General features: G+C 48.4%; 1 protein-coding gene and 1 pseudogene across 2 annotated transcripts in view; both read left to right on the forward strand.

Annotated features, from left to right (window-relative positions):
• MYO18B (myosin XVIIIB) overlaps positions 1–24,291 on the forward strand; it is a 226,492-nt gene that overhangs the window by 167,235 nt on the left and 34,966 nt on the right. The window lies entirely within an intron of this gene.
• On the forward strand, positions 4,684–4,924 carry LOC132503246 (transmembrane protein 258-like; annotated as a pseudogene).

A 24,291-nucleotide genomic window follows, 5' to 3' on the forward strand; every position in this document is an offset into this window, starting at 1 on the left:
GGGCAGGGCTCACGGGGACATTGTTAGGCTGGCAGACCTGTCCTAATAGGGGATGTCCCGAGCTCACCAACCTACCTGCCCTCAAGTAGGCCCCTTGCCTTTGAGCCCTGGGATATTTCCTCTGGGGGAGGAGAGGATATCATATTTTCTTACTTTCTCATTTATCTATTTATTCATTCAGCACCAGCTCTGGGCCTGGCACGGGGATGGGCATTGGAGGGGAGGGGCGGGGAATCATAACGTCCCTGATTTTTACACACTCACAGTCTGGACAGAATGCTGCTCAGTGGGAGAGTTCAGCGAACACTGTCATTTTCAGAGGAACCCTGTTGGTGAGGCCCCTCCCGTTGCGTAGCATCCTGGCACTTTTCCAGGTATCAAAGGAGGTGACACCTCACCTCTCAGGTTCGTGTCTGTGCCACCAATTTCCCTTCCTCCCACCTACCCCTGTAAGGTAAGGGGGGAGCTGCTCCGTGCTATGTGTTCTCAATAAGCTTCACCTGCAAGGCAGTCAGTCAGGGTTCTAGTTCTTTCATTCATGCGATTGCTGTGTATCCCTAGGTTTTACTCTGGGCCAAACCCAGTGCTGGATGTTGGGGACCAACAGGGAACAAGACACACACCCTTACCCTTGAGGAGCACGTGCTGAAGGGAGAGATATTGCCAAGGCCGTTGCTTGTGTATTTTATATGTTTCTCTGCAGTGATCGCTCAGAGCTTTCACAGGCAAAACAAAGGGTCTGTGTGCTGGGATTTGGAGGGTTCTTAGAAGACCAGTTGACATCATGCTCCCGGTCATCACCACAAATCACTTCTTTGAGTAAACCATTGCCCATTTCATCTTCTGTTTTTAAAGTTCACATCTCTCTGGGAGGGATAGTGAATTTCTGAACTCCCGGGGCCAAGCATACCTTCCTTCATTCATTCATTCCTTGGACAAACATTGATTGAGTCGCTCTGGGCTTAGGTTCTTTGCAGATGTCATCTTCTTTCACGCTTACGTCACCCCAGCAGGTATGGACGCAAGGGGTGCCTGGCCCAGGGCTGCAGAGTCAGGAGTGGCAGAGCTGGGATCGGCTTCCCTGCGTGTCCAGCGCTAAAGCTTTCGCTGGGACATCACGTTGCCCTCCCGACCCAACCCTGCTGAAAAATGGCTCTGCTGTGGAGTCCCCAAAAAGGATCCTACACTCTGGGCCCCGGTGAGAAGCGGGAAGGATATTGATGGATCTCCCCTCAGTGTTCCTTTCCACCTGTCCCACCCTATCCCATTTGTCACTGTTGGTGTTGGTTTAAAGGGCCGCAGGTTGTTCCGTGAGAATGATTTACACCCCTGGCTGGCAAACCGGCATGTCCAGATCAGGATCAATTACCCGCCGATGGAACTTCTCTTCCCAGAAAACAGAAAAATGAGGTTTTGCCATTAATTTTCATAGATGCACTATTCCTGGCGGCTCCAGGAACCATTATGGAGAAAAGAATACTCTGGCTCTAAGTCATTCAAGTCCTTTTTCCACTGGGGTGGCAAGACAGCTTATCCGTGGATTTATATCCTGTTGTTTTTCAATAGTTACAGAGCTCAGGGGAAACCACCTCCGCCCCAGGTCAGGGTGATGAAGGGCTGTCAAGGACAGTTGGAAGAGTTAGAGTTGAGGGTGACAGGAAGGCCTGCCCTCTGCCGGCTTTCAGCCAGGTGCACTGGCTTTGGACGCTACACCTGTCGGGTTCCCCTTCAGCACCTTGGCCTCTCTATAGTCTTAACTTTCCCCTGAAAACCTTAGATGGCGCCTCCGCTCACTCTTAGCTCAGCACTCAGTGACCCAAGCTAGAAATCACGGTGGCCCATCTCTCTCTCTGAGTCATACAGATTAATGGCCACACCTGCTGATTTTATCCTACTGAGGTATTTTTCAAATCCATCCTTTCCAGTCCCAGCCCTACGTCCTCCCTCTCTGTTTTAATCTGCAGCCCCTCTGGTCTAGGCCTGTACAGTTACCTTGTATCCTGGCTCCCCACTTTTCCTCCACTCTTGCTCCTCCCTCCCAAAGGTCATTCTAGAAGGGACACATCTTACTGTGTTGCTCTTCTGCTAAGAAATCTTCCATGGCTCTCCACTGCCTTCAGAGCAAAGCCCCAAGTTCTTCCCAGAAATCTAGCCTCTGTAGACTTCTCTGCCTTTGGTTGTCTGCCTCTCGTCACCTCGCGTGATCTACTCAAGCACAGAGGTGTCAGGCCCCGGTGCCAGGTCATTTCCGGGCTCATCACCTTTGTTCTCCTGCATCCCTCTGCCTGCCTGCTCAGCCTGTAACAGGTCAGAGCTCACCTTCAGGAAGCCCTCACTGTTACCTCCACCCATCACTAAGCTATGTACCTCCTCTGTGTTCCCACATCGCCTTGTGTTCACCCCATTCATAAGGGCTGTTGTCATTGCTTGTGTTCTTGTCTTCCTAGACAGGGAGCACCTGAGAGAGGGGAGTGGGTTTTATTTGACTCTTGGTCTCCAGTTCAGGGTTAGGCACAGGTAGATTCTCAGAAATTGCTGAATGAATAGTTTCCACAGTGTTTTGGAGTTTTACCTTTTGAGAGAACAACTCAAAAATTATCTTAAAAATTGGAACTTTCAGATCAACACACTTTACTTTGTGTCCTGCCATGTGCCCGTCCCTGTGCCTGATGTTATGGGAGATGCAGACGTGAATGGACCAGGGACCGTGCCTCTGGAGACCTCAAGTTCCAGAGGAGGAGATGCATGTGTCTCTAAATACTTCTGGTACAGGATGGGATGTGCGAGCAAAGGAGGAAGTGGTTTGGTAGAACCGGGAGACGTGGAGAAGATTGCATGGAGGATGCAGTGCTGGCCAGCGCGTGGTCGTCTCAACCTCATCATCATCTCTGACCTGCATTCAGCAGACGTCTAGGGCACACCTGCCATGTGGCGGGCCATGTCCAGGTCTCCAGAAAGGCAGAGATAAACCCACATATCGAGATGTAAACACAGACTCTTCACCTCCGCCTTCTTTTTTTTTTTTTTTTTTTTTTGCGGTACGCAGGCCTCTCACTGCTGTGGCCTCTCCCGTTGCAGAGCACAGGCTCAGCGGCCATGGCTCACGGGCCCAGCTGCTCCGCAGCATGTGGGATCTTCCCGGACCGGGGCACGAACCCGTGTTCCCTGCATCGGCAGGCGGACTCTCAACCACTGCGCCACCCGGGAAGCCCACCTCTGGCTTGCTTTCTTCTCTTCCTTCTTTCTCCTTGCAGCTCCCCCACTGGCCGCCAGCTGCAAAACCCCTCCCTCCCCCCACTGCCACCTGCTCTCTCCTGCTGCTTCTCTTGCTTGACAAGTGCTCACTTGACTGGGTGTGGACATGTGGTTTCTCTCTCATTTCCTCACACAGTTCTTCTGGCTCCCCTTGGAGAGGAGGAGGGTGTGTATTAGCCTCTCAGGGCCGCCATAACAGATTGCCAAAAGCTGGTTGTCTTAAAACAATAGAGACGTGTTGTCTCACAGCTCTGGGCGCCAGAAGTCTGAAGTCAGGGTGTCAGCAGGTGTCGGAAGGCTCTAAGGGAGACTCCTTCCTCCTTCTGCCAGCTTCTGGGGGCTCCGGGTGTTCCTTGGCTACGGCCACATAACTTTACTCTCTGCCTCCGTCTTCACATGGGCTTCTTCTCTGCCCTGTCTCTGTGTCCTATCTTCTCATAAGGACACCAGGCCTTGGATTTATGGCTCCCCTAATCCAGTATGACCTCATCTTAACGAACTACATCTGCAAAGACCCTGTTTCCAAAAAGGTCACATTCTGAGGTTCCAAGTGGATACGGTTTTGGGGAGGACACCTCAGCTCACTGCAGGCTGGTGGAAAGAGCATTGGACTTGAAGTATGAGACCTCGGGTGGCTAAGTTAACACTGCAGAACCTCAGTTTCCCCATCGGTAAATTGGGAGCAAAATACAACCGATCTCATTGGGAGGCCGTGAGGAGTAAATGAGATGGTGTAGGTGAAAGTGCCCAATGATAGCACACAGTAGGCACTTAATAGATGCTCCCTTGTTTTCTTTCCCCTTTCTTTTCACTCCTCCCATGACTCTTTCTTAGTCCACTCAGACTTGTCACAAGTCTGCCAGCTCTGCGGCCGCATCCCGTGCTACACGCACGTTGGCTGGGGCAGTGTTGATGAGAGCCAGTGCTTTACTGCTGTGTGCTGGGCATTGGGTTAAGGACTTTACATGAGATCTCTCTTTTAAGCCTCTCTGTCTGAGGTAACTATCCCTGTTTCACCAATAAAGAAACTGAGTTCAGAGAACTGAAGCAACTTCTCTCTCCAAAGTCACAATCCCAGTTAAGTGGCTGAATTAGAATCTGGACCAAGATCTCACCAGCTCAAACCCATTCTCTCCCTTAGAAGATTTAGACACGTGGTATTTCCTCATTCAAGTACCTTTTTTAAAAGCGAGTCATAAAAATTAATACTGCCTTTGATTCTGTACTCTAGGGTTGCTCAGTCTTGGCATTATTGACATTTTGGGTTGAATAATTGTCTGATGTGGGGCTGTCCTGTGCTGTGTTGGAGATTTAGCAGCATCTCTGGCCTCTACCCACCGGATGCAAGTAGCTCCCCACCCAAGTCATCACAATCAAAAATATCTACCCCCGCGGTGGTGGAGCGGTGGATTACCCTGGGCCCGGCAAAACAGAGCTTGAGGACATGAGCAGATACACCAGCCCAGTGAACCCGGCTGTCTTTCCGCATCTGACCGTGGTGCTGTTGGCCATTGGCATGTTCTTCACTGCCTGGTTCTTCATTTAGGAGGTCACCTCCACCACATCCACTCAGGATATCTACAGAGAGCCCCTCATCTCTTTAGTGGCCTCACTCTTCATGGGCTTTGGAGTCCTCTTCCTGCTGCTCTGGGTTGGCATCTACGTGTGAGCTCCCAAGGGTTCCAACCAGGCGGCTTCACTGAATCCCTGCTTTTGTAAATTAATTTTTTTTTTTTTACTATGCCGGAAGTGTCCCATCGGCTGCTCACAATAAAGGCAGATGTGTGACCAAAAAAAACCTTCAGACCTTGCCAGATGTACCCTGGGGAGCAAAGTCACCCCATTAATAATCACTGCTCTGATCTCATCCTCACAGTAACCCTTAAGGTAATGCCTGTGATACTCCCCATTTTACGGATGGTCAAACTGAGACTCAGGGCAGAGGGGTGATGTGACGTACCCCAGGTCACAGAAAAACTGGAGTGGGGGTCACATCAAAAGAGAAAAATTCAAGGGTGAGCGGAAGAGGCAGCCTAACACCCTCCACACGAAGGGAAAAGGCAGTAGCAGTTCCAGCAAAAGCCAGTCCTAACCTTTCCGAGACCCAGAGGTGATTTCGCAGCAGAGTCTGATTCTAAGTGGAATGGAAGGCCTCGCTGCAGGCTGTGTGCTTTTAATAATGTTTAAATAAAACATGGGAGCATGGGTGAGATCTCCGCACCAAGCCTGGCTTGTCAGCAGCCCGAGCAGTCATAAATAGTTAATAGACAACCACTCATGGATCTACTTCTTTTAAACCTAGCATCAATTATATATGGTTCGTGAATTATTTATTTGGTGTTACTCTGGGGTATATTTTCCACTTTCGGGGGGAAAAAATGAAAACAGTGTGAGGCCTAAAAGAGATGAAGGGATGTCTCCCTTCTGTGTTGGTGAATTTTCCTGTGAGGAGAAAGCCTCCCATGGATGCAATGGAGAGGTTCACTTTGAACTGGGATGTGGGAAGACTCTGCCAGATCACCAGGAGGAGAGCTTGGGGCGGCGGTGTTCTGGCAGAGGGTTAACAACCGGCTCTCCAGCGTAGGTGGAATCCCAGTTGGTCTGTAGTGTTTTCCAGTCTCTGTGGTGTAAATCTTCCCCCGCGGCTGGTTTCCAGCTAACGATGTGCTGTGTTGGGAAGCCACGCCCAGCAGTACTGTTACATGGCACCTCCACTGGACAGACATGATAGACAGAAACAACTTCAAAAGCGTGGGCAGAATGTTAGTAAAATTAGGAAGCAGTGTGTTTTGAGTATGTGTTACCTTTGTCTTTAATGTGATTTATTTAATTGTAAGTTGACATTATTCGATTTTTAATAATACGTATTTGTGTAACAGCTGGCTCGCAAAATTCCTGAAAACTCAGCCATCAGCTCTTGCCAGTCTGTGGGAGCTGGTTCCAGCGCATCCCAGGCTTGGAGCCTCCTTGGGGTGGGGTCGCCCTGCCCTGGTTTGGAGTAGAAGCAACAGAAGCGTGGAGTCCGAAGGCTCTCACGTCAAATCTCATCGCTCACTGTCTTTTTTTTTTTTTTTTTTTTGCTGTACGCGGGCCTCTCACTGTTGTGGCCTCCCCCATTGCGGAGCACAGGCTCCGGACGCACAGGCCCAGCGGCCATGGCTCACGGGCCCAGTCTCTCCGCGGCATGTGGGATCTTCCCAGACCGGGGCACGAACCCGTATCCCCTGCATCGGCAGGCGGACTCTCAACCACTGCGCCACCAGGGAAGCCCACTCACTGTCTTTTTTAAAGCCAGATTACTTCACTGTGAGAACTCTGCCCTCTTGAGGAGGACGTTCTTTCACCTCATGTATGAAATGGGTGTGATCAGATCTACTCAGAAAGACTGAAGCGAGTAATCCACACCATGCTTCTCGCTCCGCCTGTCACATAACTGTCCCTGCAGGCATGCTGGCTGCTCCGTCTTCCCCTCTGGTTCTCTTTCTTGTGTCTTCTGAGAATCTGGCCGTAGCTGGTAAGGGCTTCAGGAAGCCCAAAGCCAGATTCTGTTTAGTTTTCGTGTTTGTTTTCGCTTTTGGTTTGTTTTTTGGCTGCCCAAAGACCCATGTTTCCAAACTCTAGGTCAGAACACAGATCCCTCCCACCACCTGCCCCCGGGGGTATATCCACCAAACCCAGAATTAAGGGTTTCATTTAAAAAAACTCTCAGTGTTTTTCTCCCACCAATGGCTCTGAACTTCAGAGCATAAAGATGAATTAGTTTGGCTGGGAACTGAAGTATTTAAAAAGGCATTCCATGTGGAGGGCATTTGGGGCCATGAGCAGGGTATAAATAACACCTTTTATAGCTCTCTTGACAGGGAGATAGCTCTCCTAATTACTGTCCCGTTATCTCAGTGTGATCCAAAATGGCCCAGCGTGTTTATAAACTCCCTGTTCACACACTGCTTCCCTCCCCACTAGTCACAGCCTCCTGTGCTCTCAGCTGGCAGGGGAGAAAGTGGGCCTTTGTATCATCCCCACTTCCAGGCACTGTGGGCTCCTCTGCTTGTCTCCCCACAAAGGTTTCCATACAAAAGAAACTTGGTCCTAAAAGGGACTTAGAACTGGGTGTTGCCAGCCCCAGACGTATTTCTGAAACGGAATTTTTCCAATCTCTCCTGATCCCAGGTGGTGAATGTGCTTGTCTCAATTCAAGAGGTGTTACCATCTAACGAAATGAGTTTCTTTGCGTCTGCCTCTGGGATGAGATATCTAGATAACAAAATCTATTACCAAAAGCCTACCTAGGGATAATTGGGTCTATTACTCCCTGACTTTTGGCTTTGTTTCTGCATCAAAAACAGACGCTCCAGTAATTAATCAGAATTGAAAGTTGCTAATACCAATTACAAATAACGCGTGGAGTCTGGAGATGGCAAACAAAAGAGCAAATACTAATCTTGTCCCCAGAGACTTCATCAGTTGAACTTTTGTCACCTTAGACGTGTGGAAATTAGAGTAACTTAACCTCCCAAAGTTACTTAAAAAAAAAAAAAAGAAAAGTAGGAGGAGACATTGATTGAGCGGTGCAGGTGTACATTAAATTATTAAAATAAATCCAATTGGAATTGTTTAGATGAGATTAAGCCACACTTAATTGCATGTCAGAGAGGCTTGGGAAGGTTAATCTTCACTCCTGAAAGCACAGTCATTGTCCCAATTGGACATCTTCAGGAGGTAGTGGTCCCAGGGAGCCCCAGATCAGATTCTTAATGTTTTAAATTCATCTCCAGACTATAATTTGGTTTGAAAAACAATTCATCTCTTTCTGGTGCCCTTTTTCTTTTTTTTGTCTTTTTTGGCTGAACTTAAACAATGAGAAAGTAGATGGAGACCTCAGAACTTGAGGATAGACCAAGCAATGGTAAAGAAAATGGTTCTTTGGGGGAGAATTGGCTGATTTGGAATTGCAAGCATGTGGAAATAGAAATGGATGAGTGAATTGGTCTAAATTACAGCTCTTTTGGTTGTAAGTGACAAATCTCGAACTGGCTTAAGCAAACGGAGTTTATCAGAAAAAAAAAATTTTGCTTACTTTTGCCCTCAAGCATTGTTTGGCACATAGGAGGCGTAAAAAATGCACGCCAAACGAAGTAGAAGCTTGACAGAAGTGGCAGAGAACTAGGAGTCAGGAGACTGGGTGAAAATCTCAGTGCCATCACTTCCCTACTGTGTGCCTTTGGTCAAGATGCTCACCTTCTGTGTCTCTGTTATCTTATAAAATAGGATAGTCATTGCAACTCCATCACATCATTTCAAGGCAGATTTAATGAAATAATGCATTTAAATGCTTATCACAGGGCATAAAGCAAACTCACTGTCACATCATCATCATTATCACTGCCTTAATTTGTTCAGGCCGCTGTAACAAAACACCATAGACTGGGTGGCTTATAAACAAGAGAAATTTACCACTCACAGTTCTGGAGGTTGGGAAGTCCAAGGTCAAGGCACCAGCGTTTTGGCGAGGGTTCTCTTCCTGGTTCATAGCTGGTTCCTTCTTGCTGTGTCCTCACACAGTGGAAGGGTCTAGGACTGTCTCCGCCTTCTAATCCCATTCATGAGGGCACTGTCCTCATGACCTGATCACTTCCAGAGGCCCCACCTACTCATACCATCACCTTGGGGGTTAGGATTTCAAAATCCGAAGGGAGTGGAGGGCCAACATTCAGACCAAGCAGTCATCATCACTGTCACCTCCATCATCATTCACCATCATCATCGTCACCACTACCACCATCACTGCCGTCACCATCCTCGTTCTCATCACTGTCATCATCGTCACCACCAGCATCACCATGAGAGTGAGACCCAGAGCAGAGAGCACAGAAGAGCCCCCTCGAGAACAGGCAAGCTCTGAGCTTTAGAGCAGAGGTATAAGCCGAGGCAGTGGTTAAATCATTTCCAGTTGGACAGTTCTGGGACTTCTGTCCCCCACGTTCTGGCCCCCCCACCCCCCCACCCCCGTGACCCATGGGTTCATAGATGCCTCCTTTTTTGTGCTCAGTGTCCTGGGCACCAGCTTCATTGGAATTCTGTTCTTTGCCCAGTCTTGCCTTGGCTGCATTCCAGGTAAACGACCTGGAGCCCATCCTGCTGCATGTCACCCCTGCCGCCTGCCTGCTCACATAATTAGAATCAACACATTCATTTCCCTAACAGCAGTCTAATCTTCACCCTGAAAAGTTTTCACATGGAAGAAGAAAGGCAAAGACAAGCTACATCTGTCCTTGTTCAGGCAATTTGCAGCTGTCCGCAACTGACATCCACCCAGCTGGGCAGCCGAGTCAGGCTTCCTGTTCGCTTTTGGTGGGAGGTGATGCAGTCGATGCCGTTATTAAAATTTGGCAGTGGTTTAGACATGCATCGTCCTGCTGGAAGGAGGCTTATCAACAAACACTCAGGGGGAATCGTTTAGGCTCCAGCCTTTATGAGCTAATTGCTTGGCAGGTGGGGAAGAAAAGACGACTGATGTGACTTCTCAGCAAACAAAAGGAAAAGAACTCAGGAGATAAGATGGTTTTCACTTCTTCTGAGAGGGTGGCCAAACCTCACGAGGTTGTACCCAGTAGCAATGAAATGTGCTATGCCAGGGATCAGCAAATGTTTTCTGTAAAGGGCCGGTAGTAAATATAGTTTAGACTTTGCAGGCCATACTATAGCTGTTGAAACTACTCAACTTTGCTGTAGCACAAAAGCAGCCAGAGACACTACCTCAGTGAATGAGCATGTGTGTTCCAATAAACCTTTGTTTACAAAGCAGACTGGTGGTGGGCCAGATTTGGCCCCTAGACTGTGGTTTGCCAGCTGCTGCTCTAAGCTCTTTTGGAAGGAAAAGCAGAGTTGGGAATGCATAGCAGAACTAGATTTAAATCATGACTGTATCCCTTCCAGACTGTGTGTACAGGGCAAGTCACCTGCTTTCTTTGAGTCTCAGTTTCCTCATCTGTAAAAAGGGGTCTAAGGTAACCTGGATATTAGAGGAGTGTCTTGCACATATTAAATGTCAATAAAGTGTAACTCTCCCTAGTGCCCACCTCCTCACCCCTGCTAAAAATCACGAGGGAGTAAACCTGATGAAAGACGGCTGCCTGGAGCTTTCCTGTTGACCCCTGCTATGAGGACAGGATCGGTGATGCCAGTCTTTCTGTAGCTCATTTGAAGGTCTAGCAGCTCTGAGTTTCCCAAGGATGGTCCTTCTGTTGTCCGTTTCTACCAGGGCCCTCCCACGCCAGTATGCCGCCCCTGGCTCAGCCCACCCATCTGCATCACAAGGACACAAATCAAGATTCTGTGTACACACATCTCTGTTAGAATGAGTAGCTAATGAGGGTAGTTTAACGTGAGGCCAACATTGAAGACTGTGTCTGCAGGTCAAGGACACTGTGTTTCAAAGCCAGTATTATCTCTGTGTTTTAACTGGTGCGATTTTTAGGGTCTTCAGGATAGTTCTGACGTTTGTGTGATGATGCTAATAGTTAAGACTCACTTGAGTTGGGGGGGGGGGGGAGGGGAGGAGATTGCTCTTTGTAGGAGAAGGGTAAACACAACCCTGCTTTGTGACTCTGTGGATTTACATATTTATTGTTTCTGTTATGGACGTCAGCTGGAGGTTGATTTTAAGTTGGGTTATGTATAGTTTGTATTTACTTATTATTGTCATTGTTGTGGCTGTTATGATTATTATTTCTATAACAGCCTACCATGTGTGCCAGGCCTAAACATGGTTTGTACATTCTGCCATTTACTTTTCCCAAAGTCCCCGTGACCTACCTCCCAATCAGAGTGTCATTCTCAGACCGACAGCCTTGGCTGCAGGACCTCACACCTCTGAGTCATGATCTGCATTTTAACAAGACCTTCAGGTGACTCACACAGACAGGAAGAGCCCTGATGTAGGTGCTTCACCTTGACTCTGTTACAGGTGAGGGTCAGGAGGCCGAGAAGGGTGAGAGACAGGGCTTCTCCCATCCAGACCCTAATCACACAGTCTACTGCCCAGTGTAGCTTATGGTCCCTGCTTTTGTATCAGTGATTTGGTGGTTTTGCTTCTGTGTCTTTTTCCCCCAATGACACCCTCTACTTCCTTTCTTCTTCTTCTTCCTTTCTTCTGATTCTTTAAGAAGAATCACTTTCTTCTTAACCCTTCCAGGGCAGGGCCCAAAAGTTAACTACACACCCAGGAAGGGTTCAGCTATCTACTGCGGTGAGACATTTGCATATGCAAAACTGAGAACCTGCTGTTTTTTTGTTTTGTTTTGTTTTTTGGCTGCATTGGGTCTTCCTTGTTGCCTGCAGGCTTTCTCTCACTGCGGAGAGCAAGGTTACACGGGCTTCTTACTGCGGTGGCTTCTCTTGTTGCAGAGCACGAACTCTAGCCACATGGGCTTCAGTAGTTGTGGTGCGTGGGCTTCAGTAGTTGTGGCACACAGGCTCAGTAGTTGTGGCTCACAGGCGTAGTTGCTCCGAGGTATGTGGGATCTTCCCGGACAAGTCCTCGAACCCGTGTCCTCTGCATTGGCAGGCGGATTCTTAACCACTGCACCACCAGAGGAGTCTGAACCTCAGGATTTTAGAACAGGGGCCAGGTAGTAAATACTTTCAGTTTTGTGGACCACAGAGTCTCTCTGTCTCAACCTCTGAACTCTAAAAGCAGCTGTAGACAAGACAAAAAACGAGTGTAGTTGTGTTCCAATAAAACTTTATTTACAAAAACAGGTACAGGCCAGACTTGATCCCAGGAGCCAGAGTTTGTGCCTTGTTTGGAACATAAAAGTTGAAAGGGTTTCCTCAGGTGCTGGGATTTGCATAGTAAACTCACAGACCTACTTTAGAGGCTCCTAGGGGCCCCACTCGGACATGGGGCCGTTTTGAGGATGGTTTTGCCTAGTTCAGACCATGTCTCTCCCAGGACAGCATCTGGCCTCCAGGGAGGGAATGAGGGAGGAAAGAGCTTCGAGGGGCTGTGGCTGACGTGCTCCCTGGCCCTGGGAGAAAGCCAGAGAGCCTGTCTCTGAACGGACGGAAACCAGCGAGAAGCCGTTGGAACCACGCCTGCCTTCCCCGGAGCCAAGCCTCTGGATGAGAAGCAGGAGATGACCCTGAGCGGCTGCAAGGGCAGAACGGACAGACCCGGGAGAGCCCTGGGCCCAGCTGCAGGGCGGATGTGATGAGGCTGTCCCTCCCAGAGGCACGTGCCACCAGGCCGTAACCTTGAGATGTGCAGGGGAGAGAGTGCGCAGCGCTTGGAGGTTGCTTTTCCTTCCTGCTGGGTCAATAAAGGATTAAATGGACCACGAGCAACCACGTGGCTTTTGTAATTCTAGACTCCATCAAAGGGAAGATCAAAAAAGTGCACAGAGGGAGCTTCCTTCCGCATCTCTGAGTCTTCCTGCTGGGTGCCCGGGAGCTGACATGTACTGCCTGTCCGTGCTGTGGCCCACCTTGTGCCCCATCTCATTAAATGGGCACTTCCAATCCTTGGAGCGAGGTGGTATTTTTATCTCTGTTTTACACTTTTTTTTTTTTTTTTTTTTTTTTTTTTTTGCGGTATGCAGGCCTCTCACTGTTGTGGCCTCTCTTGCTGCGGAGCACAAGCTCCAGATGCTCAGGCTCCAGATGCGCAGGCTCCAGATGCGCAGGCTCAGTGGCCATGGCTCACGGGCCCAGCCACTCCACAGCATGTGGGATCTTCCTGGACCGGGGCACGAACCTGCATCCCCTGCATCGGCAGGCAGACTCTCAACCACTGTGCCACCAGGGAAGCCCTGTTTTACACATTTTAAAGATGCTTACATAGAGGTGAAGTGACTTGCCCAAGGCTGGATAGCTAGGAAAGATTGGCACCGGCATATGGAATCAGTCTCCTGACACTAAAACCTATGCTCTCAATTGCAGTGCTGGTGTTTCTCAAACATCGAGTGCATACAGATCACCCTTGGATGTTGTTCAAAGGCAGAACCTGAGTCAGCAGGGCTGGGACAGGGCCGGAGAGCCTGCATTTGTGACCGGCGTCCTGGTGATGCTGGCACACGGACCTCACTGGGAGTGGCTGGCCCTACATGATACCCTCTCCTTATTCCAGAGCCTCTGAAGTCACAGAAAGGGGAGGTTTATGTTTTGTAAGATGAGGTCACACAGCAGGAAGTGGCTCATTCAGGATTCAGATTCATAGCAGTGTGATCCAGAGTCCGTGTCTTCTAAATTAATGTCTCCCACCTACCATTATGCCTTTAGCTTGGCTCTCACCTGGGGTCGATCTTGCCTCTCAAGTAATAATATCTTACAATATCTAGAGACATTTTTGGTTGGCACAACTTAGGGGCCGGGTGCTGCTGATGCCTAGTGGGTTAGAGGCCGGGCTTGCTGCTAAGCATCCTGAAACACCCAGGACCACGCCCTTCCCCCCGCCAACAAAGGTTCATGTGGCCCCGATGGCAGTAATGCTGAAGTTGAGAAACCCTGCATTTTAGCTCAGCCTTCTTCAGTCCAGAAAATCAAAATCCATCCAGAACCCCTCTCCGGAGGCCACATGGTGCCCTTGAATTAGAGGAGTTAGCATTTGAAACAGTCCCACAAAAGTGGCATGAGTAAGTGAGAATCATAACTAGCAAAAATGTCCATTTCCCAATGGATGGGTGGAAATTTCCCCAGGTCTGAAATGCGGCCAGGGTGTTCGTGTCTCTGTTAACATCCTCTTGCCTCTGCAGATGGAAGCCAATCAAGTCTAGAGAAAAGTCTTCATCTCTGGTCGTTATCACGCCTGGCCACCCGCTGCTTGTCAGCGTCTTTTGCTGTTTGTGCTGCCCGCGCCGTTTTCTCTGACAGTAGCTCCTTCACCTGTTTCTCAGCGAGACAGCATTGTCTCTGGTCCAAGCACAGGGAAAGCCAGGATGGCCTTGATCGCCAATACCAATATCTCTCTGGTCCTTGTTCTCCTTGATCAGTTCTTGCGGGGAACGTATCTAATAATACAAGACCATTAATGGGGGTTGATTTACCTCGGAGGGATTGCTTTCCCCGCTCAGCCAGGTTCATTCGCAGTGGTACTTTGGTTTGTTGAGAACGCCGGCCAGGGCTTTAGTTGTGATGAGGCCATCAGATGTGTCTGAAAAAAGAAGGAGATCTAAAGAGGGAAGAAGCAGTGTGATAAATAATGTCTCATATGCGCTCAGCTCTTCACAGTTTACAAAGCACCTGAATGTGACTTGAGCCTCACAGTATTCTGTGTTGAAGATCGGGAGGGAACTGATATTGATGGAGTTGAGGGGACAGACTCAAGGGTTTGCTCGTTGGTGCCTGGGGAGCCACTGCGATGCCAGGTCTTGAGTCTGGTGTGGGTCTCAGCCTCACCCCTGTGCTGACTCTCGCTGGCTGTGCCTACCTGGCATAGCTGCTGGGATGTGGTCACTTTGGTCACTGCTGGCTTGGGTGACTTTATTCAGGGGCCGTTTTCTGACTCCTGTATCTGTGGGCAGTGTCTGCAGTCTCTTGCCACGTCTTTCCTGGGACGCTCTGGACACGTATGGATGCTGACAGGGATGAGACCTAACCTGCCCTGGGGGGTTGGCACTTGGGCAGTCAGGATTTTATCTGATGTGGGGGCATGTTTGTGTGACTTGGGACCTGGCAGTGATGGAGTGGGACAAAGCATGAACATGTTCTGGTGGAGAGGGGACTGGAAGGATGTGGGGGACCATGTTTGGGGCAGTAAAATGGTGTGGCCAGTGGGGCGTGAGACTGAGGTCACTGGATGCCTAAATGAGGCATGTTGGAGGGCCAGGAGAAATGGGGGAGTGGGGGAGAAGAGACCCCCCCAAACTTGCTGTGTTTAACAAGGTGTCACCCAGTAGTTCTGAGAGCAGGAAAGAGGGCTGATGTTTATCGAGCATAAAACTTGCTGTTTTATCCGACATTTCAATCACCTTCCACCCATGAGTCCTCAGCTAGTCCCACAGCACAGTGATGCTGTCAGTACTCCCACTTTACAGATGAGGAGACTGAGGGTCAGGGAGGTGGGTGACAGGCTTGCTCATAGTCATGCTGCAAGTGATGGAGCTCGGTTGCAAGCCCATGTCTGTGTGAGTTGAAGACCTGTGGTGGTCAGACCCGCTGCATACGGACCCCACTGTGAATGTAGAGCTGGGAGAATTTAAAGCTGAATGTTTATGGGATGACTTCTAAGTTCCAGCTACTGCATTAGGCATTTGGGATATTAGGCTGAGTATAGCCCTACTCATAATGAGCTCAGTATAGCAGGAAATTAGAAATTGGAAATTAATTACAATCTGATGGAGGTGTGTGCTTAACTCAGTGACTTGTCCCGATACACAGAGATGAAAGTGGCTGATTCTACCCAGGGGAGCCAGAGAGGCCATCCCAGAAGAGGTGGCTGTGGAATGGGTCTTGAGGGATGAATAGGAGTTCATTTGTCAGAGTAGAAAAGAGCACTCCAGGTGGAGGAGTGGTAGGTCCAAAGGCACAGAGGCATGGAAGGACAAGGCATGTTTGAACACTGTGGGAATGACTGATGTGTGGGTGCACTGTTGGCCGTGGAAGGAGAGGAACCTTGGAAGATGAGTTGGAAGAAAGACTGTGAAAGCCTTGATAGCCTCAACTGCACAGTCTGGACTTGGGGAGGTGAAGAGGCACTGAAGTCTCTTAAGCAGGAGAGGACTTGATTGGATTAAAAAGATTCTCCTTTGGATGCTGTATGGAGTGTGGATTGGAGAGGGGGCTGGATTGAAGAGGAGGACCAAGATGATGAGAACCCTCAGGAGATGGTGATGAAGACTAAATTTACAGGGGATGGAGAGCAGGGGAAAGAGGCAAGAGATAAGCCCACTGTGTTGATATGAGATACTGTACTTGAGGATCAGAGAAGGTGCCCGGGGTACATAGGAATAAGTTGTTCTCTCACTTTAACTTCTTTGGATGCAAAACCTGAGGCCACTTGGGAAGTTTCAAAGTCCGGTTCAAAAGTTCAGTAATTCAAAGTTCAAAGTTTCAATAGTTTCTCTATTTCTGCAGTCATGTGGGGTTGTGGGCTGGGAAGATCTGTGAGCTTCATTTCCATTTAAATTGAAATAAGACATGTCAAAGGTGGCTTGATAATTACTGCCTGGAGCAATGGCCCTCTGATGGGGGAAGTGCGGTGTCAGTGTACATGGTACAGAGAATTTCCGCATTTGAGGCTTAATTACATTGATATAATTATTTGTCAGGAAAATCAGGTGGCACAGATATGTCATATTTGCACTGGAGCAGAAAAAATGAAATGCCTTTCTTCCTTTTTGCAGGAAGTAGTTGGGTGGGCAACTCTGGGAAGTGGGGAGTGGGGTGTTTGGATTCACACCAGGTCAGGCTTTCTTTCTGTGGCTGGAGGTTTTTTCAGGACGCTGCGGGTGCCAACCTTGAGAGATTTGCACTCCGGTGACAGTTCTTTGTCCATTTCTGAAGACGCTGCAGCAGAAGTCACAGGCTGGGGCGGTTCTAGGGCTGGGAGGGCTACGAGCTCTGAGTAGTTAGAGCTGTAAGGAACGTTAGAGAGGTTTTTTAAAAGTTTTATTTGCAAACCTTGTGACCCTAAGACTCACAGCCCACTGGTGCCTTGAAGCCTGCTCACCCTGCCCTCCCCACTGCCATCCTGCTGGCTCCAAAGACCCTCAGCCGCATTCCCCTTCTGTGTGTGAGGGTCTCATGCCCTTCCAAGGAGGCTGTGCCTTCTGCCACTCCCCACCCATCAGGAGAAACGTGGGACCACAAGAATCAAGTTCAGAGCCCCCTTCTCATAACTGTAGCCCCAGCCCGTGGCACTGTTATGACTCGAGTAGCTGGAGCCGGGGTTTAGGCAAAAATGGCTCATCCGAAGTGTGAGAAACAGAGAAAGGAGAGAGGCACACACTTGCTGACAGAGAGATGACCTGGGTAGGAAAGACTCCAGTTCTACTTCTGCCACCCAGTGGCCCCAGCAACCTTGGCCAGGTGGCTTCCTGCCCTGAGCCTCAGTTTGGGCCCCTGGTATATGGTGTGTGCGTCCACAGATGTTTACGTGATGCGTGGACGTGCGTAGCAAATACATCTGAGACTTTCTGCAGGCCGGCTCTTTATCATCTAGAACAGCCCAAATTACCTAAAATATTAGCTTTCCAGAAAGCTATAAAGGCCCTCAGGTAGTAGCTAGGGGCATTTTAAAACAATCAGCTTGAAAAATGAGAAGGGAAATGAAAGATAGCAAGCAGGCGCCCGGAGCCCCACGCATTCTTCTGCCTGGAGATACCGGAGAGTCCTGGCAGGACAGGGGCGCCACGGTCCCCTGCTCGTCCGCCTGGCTAACTCCATTCTGCCTTTCCTATAAAACTCTTTTGCCCCAGTGCATGTCCAATAGATGTGTCTGTACACACATGAAGAAGTGAACACAGGATGGAGACACACCAACATACTCATCAAGAGGGGCTGTCCTGGAGGTAACAGACTGAAGGGCAATTTTTAATGTTTTTTTTTCCTTTGGCAACTCTATTTTCTAAATTCTGTGTAATGAACCCTTTTAGAACCAGAAAAGAAAGGTAATGATGTATAAAAGAAAAATAAAAGATCACACGGTGTTTTATTAGTTTGCTCGGGCTGCTGTAACCAAGTACCACAAACCAGGTAGCTCGGTAAAACAGCAACGCATTGTCTCACATTCTGGAGACTAGAAATCTGAAATCAAGATGTCGTCGGCAGGGCCTTGCTCCTCTGAAGGCGCTAGAGGAGGAACTGTCCCATGCCCCTCTCCTGGTGGTTTGCTGGCAATCTTTGATGTTCCTTAGATTATAGGTGCATCTCTTGAATCTTTTGTCTCCACACGGCGCTCTCCCTCTGTGGCTTCACATCATCTTCCCTCTATGCGTGACTGTCTCCATTTCCAAATTTCCCTCTTGTCATAAGAGCACCAGTCATATTGGATTAGGTCCCTCTCTCATGACCTTGTTTTAACTTGATTGCCTCTGTAAAGACCCTGACTCCAAATACAGTTGCATTCTGAACTACTGGGGATTAGGATTTCAACATATCTTTGGGGGCAACATTGTACAACCTATGAACAGATGTGTTCCAAGAAACGAGAAGCAGCTCAGGGTTCCTACAGGGTTTTCCTTTGTGGGTGAGGGAGTCACTGGAGATGGGGCCTGTGGGTGAAGAAGTGTCAGTGTTACTGTGAGGGCCAGCCCCCAAGATGGTTCTCAGCGGTCCCCATCTCTGCCTTCACACCCCTCTGTAGCCTCCTCCGTACTGTATCGGAGTTGGTCTGTGTGACCAGTAGATGGTCAGGGGCAATGGAATGTCAATTGGAGGCTAGGTTATAAAAGGTCTTTGGCATTTGCCTTGCTCTCCCTTGGATCACTTGGCTCTGGTAAAGCCAGCCACCATGTCATGAGGACACTCAAGCAGCTCAGTGGGGGCCCTCGTGGCAGGGAACTAAGGCTTCCAGCTGATAGCCATGTCAGTGAGCTTTCTAAAAAGGACCCTCCAGCTTCAGGGTGGCCTTCAGACAACCATGGCCCTGGCTGACATCTTCACTGTAACGTCATGACAAATCCTGTGTAGGTTTCCCATGGCTGTTGCAGCAAATTACCACAAACACAGTAACTTTAAAATAACACAGTTTATTCTCTGATAGTTGTGAAGTTCGGAAGTCCAAAATGAGTCTTAAGGGGTTAAAATCAAGGTGAAAGGAGGGCTGGTTCCTTCTGGAGGCCCCAGGGGATGATCCATTCCTTCCGTCTTCCAGCTTCTAGAGGCAGCCAGCATTTCTTGGCTTCTGGCTGCATCACTCCTATCCATGATTCCATCATCACAGCACTATTTTCTTCCCCACTGACCCTCTCACCTCCCTTTTATAAGGACCCTTATGATTACATTTAGGGGCCACCCAGCTTATCCACATAATCCAGGATGAACTCTCATCTTAAGATTTTTAATTTAGTCACATCTGCAAAATTCCTTTTGTCATCTAAGTGAACATATTCATATGTTTCGGGGATTAGGACATGGACATCGTTGGGGGCCTTATTCATCCAACCATAGACCATGAGCCAGAACCACACAGGTGAGCCACCTCTGAATTCCTGACCCACAGAAAACCATGAGAGAGAATGATATTTGATATTTCAAAAAGACTAGTTGTTGAGGCAATTTGTTATGTAGCAATAAATAATACAGACTGGGGGTTGTAATCCAGCATTTGGTTGTAACACTTGACAATCGTAATTCTGGATTTATTGTAATGTTTTCCTTAAAATATACAACTAGAAGAGTACAAATCTTAAAAGTGTACAGTTGGATGAATTTTTACAGACTGAAAACACCCTCATCTGTTTTTAATAATGAAGCCTGGATATAGCCCAGATGCCTCTGTGCTCTGTTTGCTCTCAGATTCATTCCCACCGTTTCTCTGCTATGTTCTAAACTGTTTTAAGAGCTTGCCTTCTGGTAGGTTCAGCCAAATGAACGGCAGTGAGGGACAGTTGAAAGACAGGAGGAGTGGAAGAACCAGCGTATTTCTCCCTCTCTCGCACTGCCTTGGGGTCAGGGAGAGGGGACATCCCTGACTGCAGCCCAGCCTCTGTAATTCCGGATCCCATTTGGGACCCTCCTCCCTGACTGCAGCTCCCATTGGGCAGCCCTGCTGTTGCCCGTTGGATGGCCCAACTTCTTGGCTTTTCCTTCCAGCCCTAGGTTGGCAGTGCCTTCCTGTAGTTGTTAATCTCTTCTGGCTTCTCATCTTTTCCATCACCTGAAAAACCAATTCCCTATATTAAATTCCTTTGGTTGAATGATCTAGAGTGATTTCTATTTTCCTGACTGATACAGGCTCCTTGGAGGCATTGCATTAAATCCTTCTGGTTTCAACAAAAAAGTATCAGGTTCATAGAATTCATTTTCTGAGAAATGAGGCTATCCTCACTATACAGTTCCTGCAGGTTTCATGTTTTCGGAGTCTTTACTTTGAAAGAAGGAAATGGGAACCTTTGTTAGGTATCAAGTACATGCCACAGTATTAGGTATACCAGATATACGCAGTTTTACGTTATTTCACTTGTTCCTTGCAATACAGTCTGTCGCAGAATAACACTGTCATTTTAACAGATGAGGAACTGAAAGTAAGGAAGGGTTAGTAATTCTTCAAAATTCACAGAGTGCTTCAGGGTTCATCTCGTCCTAAAGCCATAGCTGCTCCTGCTGCTCCCATGTTGGTAGTTTGCATCTCCCCCTCCCCACCAGCCAGGGTCCCTCCCTAAGTGTGGTTGGGCTTCAGCTTCCCTCGGTTTCATAGAGCACTCATCAATTTTCAAGGAGAAATACCAGAAGTACCAGCCCCACCCCACCCCCACAACCAACTTATATAAGTGTCTTCTTTGAGGATTCAGGAGCCATTTCCAGGAGGATTGAGATCATTTGAAGTGTGACAGAGTTGGGAGTTCCAGTTGATGCTGGTGGATGGCGCACAGGGCAGTACTGGGCTGAAGCACTTAGCTTAGTGGTTCAGAGAAAGGACTCAGGCCCCACATTGCCTGGGTCTGTGCAGTGATTGATTAGGCATGCCTGCCACAGGAGAAGAAAAGGACAGGAGGAGTCGTGAGGTGTTTCCTGACCCTTTGGAAACAGGGAGGCCTGTTTCCTGTCACTGTTACGTGTCACTGTCTAGGTGGGTGACTTTGGGATCTTTGATGAGTCTCTCTGTGTCTATCACCACATCATTAAAATAAAACACTTTGCAGGATGATTATGAAGAAAGGACATTGTCTAGTGACAACTACCTTCTCCTTAGTCCCCTTCCAGCTGGAAGCTGGGCTCTTTTTCAGTCTTAAATAAGAGAATCTGATGCATCACTTGGGGTTTTCTAAGGGGCACCCCAACTCTTTCCCAAAATGGGGCTGAACGCTTCCTGCTAATGCTCACTCCATTGCCAGTATGGCCTTGGAGCTCTTGCCAGGACACAATGCACAGGGCTTTTACTTTCCCCCATAGCCTCCTTTCCCCCAGGCAAGTGACCCTTGGACAATTTGAATGAAACAATGGCAGTTCCTCATAACCTTGCTTTCTGGGAAGACTCCCCCCAGCTCTGGAGACACAGGCATCCTTGGATGAAGCAGGAGCAAATAGAGGCAAAGGGGAAAATAGCTGTGGGCTGGAGTCAGGAGACCTGGGTCCACTCTAGCCTGTCATGTCTTGGGTGCATGTCCCTGGGCAAGTGACTTAACCTTCCTGAGGCTCAGCCTGCTCATCTGTAAAATGGGGATAATGAGGCTGCCATGAGAGGCATTGAGCAGGTGGACCAGGGGGTTGTTGATTGCAGTGCAGAGAGAAATGAAGTCCTGTATTTTTAATTTTCTAATAACAAAAGTAAGTCATATTCTTTGCAGAATATCGGAAGAACTATAAAAAGGGGGGGGGGGAATCACCTGATATCTCACTGCAAGAGATAATAGCTCTGCTACGAGTTTGTTGTAATGTTCTCGCGTTACTTTTTATGTGTTTATATTGTATGTGATTCTGAGGGTTTTTATTAAAGATTGCGTGAGATAAGGTTTTTTTTCAAACATTTAGTAGCATGCCTGCCCATGTGAGAAATAGAAATAAATACGTTCATTTATTAACTATTCACAAATACTTATTAAGTATGTGCTATATGTCAGACTGGGAATATTTGTGTGTGTATCTGTAAATACACATGAGAAAACATTCACACGTATACATATTTATGTATTTACATTTATACATTTACATTTCTATATACTACATGAATACTTTATATAAACATATATTTATACACATTTACACAGCATATGCAGGTGCGTATAATTTTTTCTTAACACCAGGCTGTGTAACATGAAGTTTCTATTTGTCATTAGCACATCAGAAAAGAATAACAAGGTGAATTTTCATCAGGTTTTGAGGATGTTTTGAGATAGTCTGATCTATAATATAAACTAGGTGAAATTAACTTTGGCAGGCCTTGTGGGACACCTCCAAAGTTTAGAGAGGCAACCTCCAGAGCTGCAGAAAGTGACATAGGAGAGTCCTGTGCATGCAGGCAGGAGAGGGTCCTCTGAAGGTTGAGATGCCTGGGGGCAGAGAAACCAGACAACAGTTTTAAATATTAGCCTCTAATGGAACATCACAAGAGGAGATGACTTTAATTGCAGCCACTGATTATTGTACACACTGCTCCCAACACGGGCAACTCCACACAGCACGTTCCAGGGGGAGCAGCTTGGGAGTTTAACAAGGGTTGATGACTCTCTCACGTGATGCAGGGGAGGCTGGCGCGTACACATACCTCGTAGTCTTGTGTTGATCTCTGTGTGTGTGGTGAGTATTACGTGTGCCTTAGTGTGTGTCCCTCCTTCATTCACCTCTTACAGTCATCCAGTAATGCCATTCACTCAATCCCAAGACATATTGAGTGCCTGCTCTGTTCTAGATGGCAGCAATACAGAAAGATCAGGGCCCTGAAAGAATGATGCTCATGGAAGTTAGGATTTTATCTATACTGCCTGTGCCTAGATCAGTGCTGTTGGCACATAGTTCATGCTCAGTAGATGCTTATTGAATGAATGGTATGACAGTATATATATATATATATATATATATATATATATATATATATAAAATGAATATATAATAATCTATGTTAGTATGTTGTGTGTCTATTACCGTGTATATCACTACATTGTAGCTGCGGAGCAATATGGACATATGGTATATTTATTAGTAGGTTTCTATTGTACACATCTTACTGTCTAAATACTTTTGTTCCCTAATTCCCCCCCGCAACTTCTTCCTGCTCCAAGCCCCCAAAGAGAGAGTAAAACAGAGAAGACCAAGCTCATACTTGGCCTCAAAACACAATCCCATTTGCGTAGCAGTCCTGACCCGATCCTGAGCGCTGCTGGTCATGGAGATGGAAGAAGGCCCCAGAGGGGGCCTCCCCTGTGCCCCCTTCTCCTGGTGCACCACCCTCCATGTCTCTCAAGCCATCTCTGGCTTGGGCCTTGTTTTGTCTGCCCCCAGGAGACTAGTGTGTGCACCACATCCATTTCGCCTAATGACTTGGTCTGGGCAATCAGCAGACTAGTTGGTTTTCAAGTTGAAACAGGAAAGGTTTGCTGATTGCTGATTACACAGACTCTGAATTTCCCTAATCTGCCTCCCTGGGAGGTTCCTGCTGAGCCTGAGGCGCGTCCCCAGGCAGATGGGGGTGGGGCGCGGAGGGCAAGGGGCATAGTGGAGGGTGGCGGTAGCGGCAGGTCCCTGGCACCACAGGCCTCACCTGTGTGTTGATGGTTTTCTCGCTCTCAGCTCTCCTTGCTCTGTCTAGCTAACTCATCCTCTAAGCTGCCCTTGCTTTCCACCCGTCTTTCCTCTGCAGTTGGTGAGAAAGCTTTCAGAGCCCTGCATGCCAGCCTCCTTATTCTCTGAGTGACCTTGGCAAACCCCCCCGGTGACGTGGGGACACCCACCCAATTGCTCGTCGTTCTCCTCTGAGCGTTAAAACGTAGCGATGCCACCGCTGGCCAAGCCTTTCCTCTCTGCCAAGCTCATTCGATCCTCACAACAGCCCTGGGAAGGGCACTGCGGCTGCCTCCATTTTACCCGTGGGGGTCAGAGAGGTTGAATAACTTGATGAAAGTCTCACAGCCAGTGAGTGGTAGAGCTGGGATTCGAACCCAGGCATCCTGGCTCCAGAGCCTACTTTCACTTTCATGATATTATGGATCTGATGCATCTCAGGTCCCTATTCCCTCTGCTCACTTGCTTGGTCCTGGCTCAGAGCCACCTGTCCCTGAGACCCAGCATCCCTCCCCTCCCTGTCCTCTGTCCGCCAGGAGGCTTCGTGCGGATCGAGACTGTAAGACCTCGTTGCTCCCTCCGTGTGATGTTGATGTGGGCCAAGGTCACCCAGGCACAACCAGGAGGGGACATCTGGGCTCTTCTCTCTCAGCTCGTGTG

This window comes from Mesoplodon densirostris, chromosome 15 (genome assembly GCF_025265405.1).
Source record: "Mesoplodon densirostris isolate mMesDen1 chromosome 15, mMesDen1 primary haplotype, whole genome shotgun sequence".
Classification (NCBI taxonomy): Eukaryota; Metazoa; Chordata; class Mammalia; order Artiodactyla; family Ziphiidae; genus Mesoplodon; species Mesoplodon densirostris.